Below are 8,146 nucleotides of genomic sequence, written 5' to 3' on the forward strand. Positions count from 1 at the left end.
CTCCACCACCACCCTTGGCATCATTCCTGGCAGGCCGCAACACAGTATGGTGATGCTCATCACAGTGGTCCTAGCAGAATCTCACTCATGCTGGGTGCTGTGACAATGTTGGTTGCGCACAAGACATGTGCTAAGCACGTGTCATGTGCCAGGCACTCTTCTGGGTGCCTTTCCTGTTTAAACCAATTGGACCCTCTCAGCAGTCTTCTGACATACTATGTGCAGGAGCCTGAATCTATTTATTTATTTATTTATTTATTTATTTATTTATTTATTTATTTATTTATTACAATGAGCTTTAAAAAAAAATCTTTATTTTTTAGTTGTAGTTGGACACAATACACTTATTTATTTATTTTTATGTGGTGCTGAGGATCGAACCCAGGGCCTTGCACATACTAGGCGAGCACTCTACCACTGAGCTACAACCCCAGCCCCAGGAGCCTGGATTTAAATCAGACTCTTTTTCTCAAATTTCATCACCAGTGGTTAAATTATTAGAGGTGTAATATTTGCCCTGAAAAAGCACATAGCACTGATTATTGATCATTTGTTCTGTGCCAGACATTGTGTTAAGTATGAATTTTACAATTTGCTATTCCATTTATTGTGCACAAAGCCACATTTTATATGTAAGGAAATTGAGGCTCAGAGAGACTGTCTAATGTTATAGGACCAATATGCAACAGAACTGGGATTTCAACCTGAGTTTCTCCAATTCCAAATCCCTTGACGAGACTCAGGGTGCTCCACTTTACTTCCTAGTGCAGGGTTATGATATATGTACTTACACTTACTTAGAACCATGGGTTTGGTTAGCAAAATTCTAGAAAGATATTAATGTCCAGGACCCAGACATTAGTGGTGTGGTGTAATACAAAGGGCATGGGAAGACTTTCAACTGAACATTGATTGATCTTCCTGGAAGTTTTTTCTTCTCCCTCTATCATAGATGCTTTTGGCGGGGGGTAAAGATAGCTCAACAATTTCTCCTAGCCCTGTATGTATGCACCTTTACAATGTGATTTTGCCATTCTTCCCATTGAGAGAAAAAATTTTGAACCTGAACTGACTTGCTTTGTCTAGTATAACTCAGTGGAAGTGATGTTCTTTAACCTTTAGCACATTATCCTGAGAGCACCCCTTAAATAAGTTAGTTTGGCTAATTGGAACGTGAGGGGAAATGAGAATAACTGAGGCACCCCAGCCAACAAACAGCTAGCATCAACCCCTAGATGTGAACAAGGACAGCTTGTATTTTCCAACCCAGCTAACTGCTGCTTGCAGCTGTGAGACCAGCAGAGGAACCACCCAATCAATCCACAGAATCTTGAGAAATAATAAATTGTTGTTTTTAGCCTTTACTTTATTATGCAACAGTGGATGACTGATACATCTTCCCAAATCTCACCTCACTCACCACCTGTAAAAACTCACTAATCATGAAATTAAGAAACCATTAAGTCAAAAGGATAAAGAGAATAGGTCAGATGACCACTGGGAAGGAAAGATTTCCAAACATTTTGACAGGTGTGTAGGTAGGGAAGTGGTCTCTGAGTAGAACTGAGGAAGTCATAACCCACCTGCGTACAAGAGAGAAATGATGAGAAGTGAACTGAGGAGTTACACAGGATCTCTAAGAATTTGGTGCTTAAAGTCAAGTCCAGCAGAAGCCAGAGATGAAGCCCAATCCAAGAAATAGAAGGCCACCCTTCCTCTTTTTTTGTGGGAAAGGCCAAAACTGTGTTATCTGGAAAAATTGAACCAGACATGCTCAGTACTCCAGGATATAAGTCACAGCAGAAGATGACAGTGAGACAGGAGTTTGGAAACTGGGAGAATAATTTAAAACTACAGATTAATGATGGATTTTTTCAATTCTCTGGCTACTCCTGAAATACCCACAGTGAAGCCACTGCCCTTCCAGACAATTAACTGGAAGATTCCTCTCTGGACAGACTGAGCCTATTCTTCACCCCCTTTCTCCAATCCTAGGAAGAGATGGCCACAAAATGTTATTTGAGGATTCTTGGTCAAAAAGCCTTCTGGCCATCAGGTCACCCTACTATAACACCTACTAAACTGCAAACCTGCCTTGCTCTTAAATTGGAGGGGTCACCAGACATTTGCAATGAAAGAAAGAGGTCAAAACACAGGAAAAGGGGAGCTCAGAGGCAACACACTATATGGTAAACAGGAAAAAAGAAGAAGAAAGAGGAGGAGGAGAAAAGGAAGAGGAGGAAGAGGAACCTATCAATTAACCTATAAAGTAAAATATGACATAAAAATAGAATTCTATGAAAAAGGAACAATCAGAAAAGAAAAATTTTCAAAACTTAAAATATGATAAGTAAAAATTTTCAATAGAGCTGCCCCATGAGTTTAAAAAAAAAAAAAACATTCACATCAGAACATGTCAGTATCAAATTTTAGAACCAAAAAGTAAAGAGAATATGTGAAGAGAGAGAGAGAGAGAGAGAGAGAGAGAGAGAGACCCAATAGACAAAGGAATGGAAATTGGAAGGCCATCAAACCTCTCACCAGAAAGACTGAATAGAACACCATGGAGAAATGCCTTCACAATTTTGAAGGAAAGTGATTGCCATCCAGAATTTTATACCTAGTGATCGATCAAATGTGAAGGGGAAAACCAAGGGTGCAATGTTTTCTCACATGTGGAAGCTAAAGCAAAATAAAGGGGGGAAGGGGGACCAGACATCATAAAGACATAGGGTAGATCAGTGGAGTAGAAGAAGAAGATATAGAGGGAGCAGGAGGGACCGAAAGGGCAGGAAATACAGAATGAATTTAACAAAATCCCATTATGTGCCTGTATAAACATACCACAGTGAATTCCACCTTATGTATACGTATGAAGCACCAAGTAAAAATAAATGGGTAAAAGGAAGATCAGTAGAGTAGGAGAAGGAGAATAGGGGGAGGGAGGAGAGAACGGGGGACACTTGGGGACTAATATGGAGTAGATCAAATTCCCTGCATGTATGATTCTGTCAAAATGAACCCAACTATTATGTATCATAACTATAATGCTCTAATAAAAAATAAAAACATTTTCAGACACTCAAGTATCAAAAACTCAAAATCATGAAAGACGAAGTCCTGGCATCCAGGAAGAGGAGCTTCAGCACGGGCATAGGCCAAGGGGTGTTGGGGAGGGAAGAACTTACGTACTATTTGGACTAGTGGCAGGAATTGCTAGACCTTTGATAGATACAGTAAAGGAATTGGGAGAAATTGCCATAAGTAGATAAAACAAAGAAATGATGGGGGAGGGGATTCTTTAATCTAAAATAAATTGAGAAATGGCATTTATGTGAGTATTTTGAAATTTAGAGTAAAGGACAGAAAACAACAGCTGCTGAATTGAAAGTGGCTGCTTTAGAGGAGCAGGACAGGAGATAGAAAGCGTTGGGGGTGTGGGGTACTGGATTTTGCCATGTCTCCAGTCCTATTCGATTTTTCCCCCAGGCCTTGCACATGCTAAGTATGTACTCTGCCACAGTCTACACCCCCGGCCCCAGTCCTCCTGATTTTTAACCTGGTATGCGTCACTTGAATAAAATAGACATTAATTTTCATGCAAAAAATAAACCCTACAGGCTCTCGAGTTAGATTGCCTGGGTTCAAGTCTTATTCTACCCATTACTGGCAGCAGGGTCTGGGTCAAGCCACTGGACTTGCTGATCAGCATTTTCCTTATAGCCTGGGACATTTGAGATGAGGATTAAACATAATTTATATAAAGGGGCTGGCACAGAATATGTGCTCATAAATTATAGCCATTATGCTTTTTAAGATTTCAGAGAAGTTTCATGGTAAAGAGTCAAAGCAAACTCTACTATCCTGGGTTTGAGAGGAATCAAGAAGGCCTGGTTTTAAAAAAAAAAAAAAAAAAGAAGAAGAAGAAGAAGAAGAAGAAAAAAGAAAAAAATAAAGAAGAGAGAAAGCCCGACTAAATGCCACTTTTGAATTCCTCGGGAAGTTCTCCAGTTGTTATTAAACTGCAAATGTTCTTCGAGCTCCCACCCATCCCCTCAATATCTCGGTCATTAGTGATGTCATAGCCAGCTTTCAGAGTGGGTTACCAGAAGCTGGGGTGTGGCCGAATGGCTTTCACATAAAGGCCTAATTCATTCCCAAGGACATGCCTGCAGGTTTTCCTTCTGACACAATAATCCTACACAACAAGCGGCCTCCCTGGGAGGGATCTAGAGCAGCTCTAAGATGGGCATTGCGTGCAGAGCTGGGAAAAGGCAGCTCCAGGCCCAGCTGGGGGTTGGGGAGGATCCTGGAGTCAGGCTGAAAAGGTCCTGTCCCTGACCTCCCAGGGTCCTGGCCTTGGCAGCCAACAATGATCTCGTGCCCCACCCAACTGTAGGGCTTTATGCAGGGCCTGAGGCTGAGAATGTTGGCCTCCTGCCCTAATTATATGTACATAGTTATTTAAACAAATGTATTGAGTTGGGGAAAAGTCTGGAGAGAGAGAGATATCCTCTAAAATGTTAGCCATAGTTCTTTCTGGATGGTGGAATGTGGACTTAATTTCTTCTTGCTCATTTGCACCTTTCTAATTTTATATAATAACCGTACAGTCCCTTTGTAGTTTTGATTCATAATAACAATAGTAAAGAATGAGGTATGGAATTCTAAAAAGGGGAGTGGGTAAGGTAGGAGGAAATTTCCAGAGCCCCTAAAAGGAACAGATGATCTTCAGCCAGAAAGAATCAGTAGCAGGAGGGAACATGTCACTCCTCTAATACCAGCCAGAATTCTTAGAATTCAGGGAGGCTAGCAGAGAGGCCCCAGGAGATGGAGGACAGAATAATGGCAGACAGTGAATGCTTCCAAAGCAGTGTATGCAACGTGCTCTTCTGTACTTTTAACTCATTTAACCCCCACAATGATCTCATGAGATAGGGTCAATTATTATCCCCCATTTTGACAGATGAGAAAATAGGGCCCAAAGAACCTAAGCCTTTGTCCAAGGTCTCACCTGGAACTTGAGCCCAAGCATCCAGCTGTGGGATCTGGGCTGGTACACATTGCACTGTAATTAATGGCAGAAGCATCAATACCACTGTAATCAAAGAGAGGGAGAGAAATGCTCAAATTCTAGGTTTTTCTGAAGAATAGTTACTTTTTATTTCTGGAGGTCTTCAAAGCCACTGTCACCTTGTTGAGGAGTCTCCTCTGCCCACCCTCTGGCCCCCCAGAGTGGAGATCAAAGTCACAGCCACAGACTTAGGAACGAGCCTCAACAACCTGGAATGTAGGCTCCACTGGTCACTGCTGAGCACACGCTACCAGACACTAAAAGCTTTTGCAATCAGTGTCTACTTAATCCTTACAAATATCCCATAGGTCCAAGTTGATACTCAGTCCTTCCCACCCTTCTTATGTTTGCTTCATGTTTGCCATTCCCATCAGACTGTAAGTCCCATGAAAGCAGGAACTTGTGTCACCAAGTCACCAGTGTCTATGACTTTGTCCTGTGTTTCACTGGTTTCTGGACGCTGATGATCTGGCCTCATTTTTCCAGTAAGGAAACTCAGGCTCAGAGAAGTTAAGGAATTTGCTCAAGATTCCCTGGCAAATGAGTATTAGAGCTGGGCTTCAAGACTGGATTCTGACGCAATGAACCATGGTTCACGGTCACCCTCCTGGAGACCTGTTTCAAGGCACATGTGTCACAACAGAGGTACACCATGGCCACCAGGGAGCTGCAGCAGTGGCCAAGCCAGTGGGGACACAGAGGCAGGGAGGGGCAATTAGGCCTTAGAGGACGGAACACAGTGAAGCCAAGCAATCTCTGGCAGGAGTGAGCGAGGGACAGTGGCCAAGGGCATCCCAGTTCTGGCCCTTTGTAGTAACCCCGCAACCTGGAACAAATTAATCATCCCAAGACTTGGTTTCTCCTTTGTGAAATGGGCACAGTACCTCATGGAGTTGCCATGGGCATGAATTGAATTAAGCTTTTAGAGTTCTTAGAACAGCAACTGGCCCACATGGGTGTGTTTGGGGGGGAAGGGAATAATAAACAGCACCTAATAGGCAAATGTTTGCAGGATAGAGTGTCCCTTCATGAGACCAGCCAGCTCTTCATTCCCAGTCCACAGAGTGGGAGCTCGTGTGCACATACATACCCAACACAGGACCACCGCGAGCCAGTGTCCTGTATCAGCCTTTACTGTGTAAAATTCATCCCAGAACTTCATGACTTAAAACCATCATTCTCTTATAGCTCGTAATTCTTAGGCTGGTATCAGTGAGCAATTTTTCTGTTGGTGTCACCTGGGTTCACTGGTTGGGCTGCTGTCAGTGGGGAGGTCAGCGGACAGTTCTTGGTCTAGGACAAAGTTTCTCAACTTCAGTACTATTGACTTTTGGTGCTAGATAATTCTTTGTCGTGGGAGGACTGTTCTGGGCATTGTAGATAGCAGTATCCCTGGTCTCTGCCCACTAGCTACCAGAAAGACAACCCAAAATATCTCCAGACATTATCAAATGTACCCTGGGGACATAATTGTCCTTTGATTGAGGACACTTGTATTGTAAAGGAGTTCTGCAGAGGCGACTTGTCTTTGCTTGCAGTGGCCTCAACTTCTAATAGCCTAGCGCAGACCTCCCAAGATGGCAGGAGGAGGTCTAGCAGCAGGGAGAGGAAGGCTCAGGCCTCTACTTGCATCACATTTGCTGATGTCCAAACGAATCATAGAGTTAAGCGGACACCAAGGTGGGCAGGCTCTACTCATCAAAGTAGGAACAGGGAAGTGTGTTGAAGGAAGCCATCTCAATAATGAACTGCCACAGTAATTCATCCATCATGACAACAGATCAGCACTGCCAGTGTGCACATAGCACCCAAGGGAGAGGAAGTGTGACCTTGAGCTGATCTCTGTGTGATTTCATCTGTACAATAGGAGGGGCTTATTCTGAGTGGTCCCTTATTCTGAGGGCTCATGTGGCCCAGTGCTGTGAGCTCCAGATGTGCTGAGGGAGAGGTGGCTAATTTCACTCAGCCAGGGGGTGTCCCATCAGGGGCGCCTTGTGTGAGAACACTCCTTGGTCCTAACACTACCCAAACCGGTGCCAACTGGCCTTGCTGACCCTTCCAAATGGCCCTTCCCAGACTGAAAATTCTGGAACAGGATAAAAGACCTTACAGTTCTATAACACAGTGTTTAAAAAGCTTCTCCAAACTCTATTAGATAAGATAATGCACAAGACTTCAAATTGCAGTGGCTTACTATAATTAAATTTTACTTAGTTAAGTCCAGGACAAGTGTTCCTAATTGGGGGGAAGAACCCTATCATTCAGGCACCCGGCTGAGGAGGCAGTCCCTTCTGTGTACAGAGCTTCCAAGTCACCTTGAGCAATGATGTCCTACTGAGACAAAGGAAAAAGAACCACATCGGAGGCTGTGATGTAGGAGCCAGGCCTAGGGGTGCCCACCTCCCTCTCTCCACCTCCATCTCCCCACAAACTGGAACTCAGTGGACACAGGTCAGGAGGATGGAAAAGGGGGTAGCTATGAGACTGGGAAGAAAGGGAAACAAGACCCGTGGAGTCCGAGAAGTTTCCACCATGAAAACACATTATTTCCCCATAACATCCCTAAAAAGAAAGGGATGTTCCTCTGTGCTCCCTGCTGGGGACTTGGTGTGCAGAGACATAGGGAAACGGGCTCACATTTGACTGATCCCAAAAGCCAGGCCAGAGTTTCTTTACTTGTCATTTTACCTGATTAAATATCACCAAGGCCTGCGTTGACTTTGGGGATTCGGGTGTGGCTGAACAGAGATCTGGGAGGACCGATTTCTCTCAGTAGCTCTCCCTTCTACCCCAGCTCAGGTTCAACATACCAGAACTTTCCTTGCTCCTTTCTTCTGTTCCTGCACCCTTTCAACCTGGATATTGTTTTACCAATTTCATTTCCTCAGCAGCTCCACATACCAGCCTGCTGTCTCCTTCCCCACAATCCCAGGTCATCGTGAGTTTGAGCAAGTGACTTCACGTCTATTTCTCCATCCATCAAATGACGATGATAAAACAATCCCAAGGGCACATAGAATTGTGGGCATCCAAAATGCAAGCAAGATGTTCTCTGTAGACTGCAAAGCATCA

The sequence above is a fragment of the Marmota marmota genome, unplaced genomic scaffold (assembly GCF_001458135.2).
Source record: "Marmota marmota marmota unplaced genomic scaffold, marMar, whole genome shotgun sequence".
NCBI classification, from domain to species: Eukaryota; Metazoa; Chordata; class Mammalia; order Rodentia; family Sciuridae; genus Marmota; species Marmota marmota.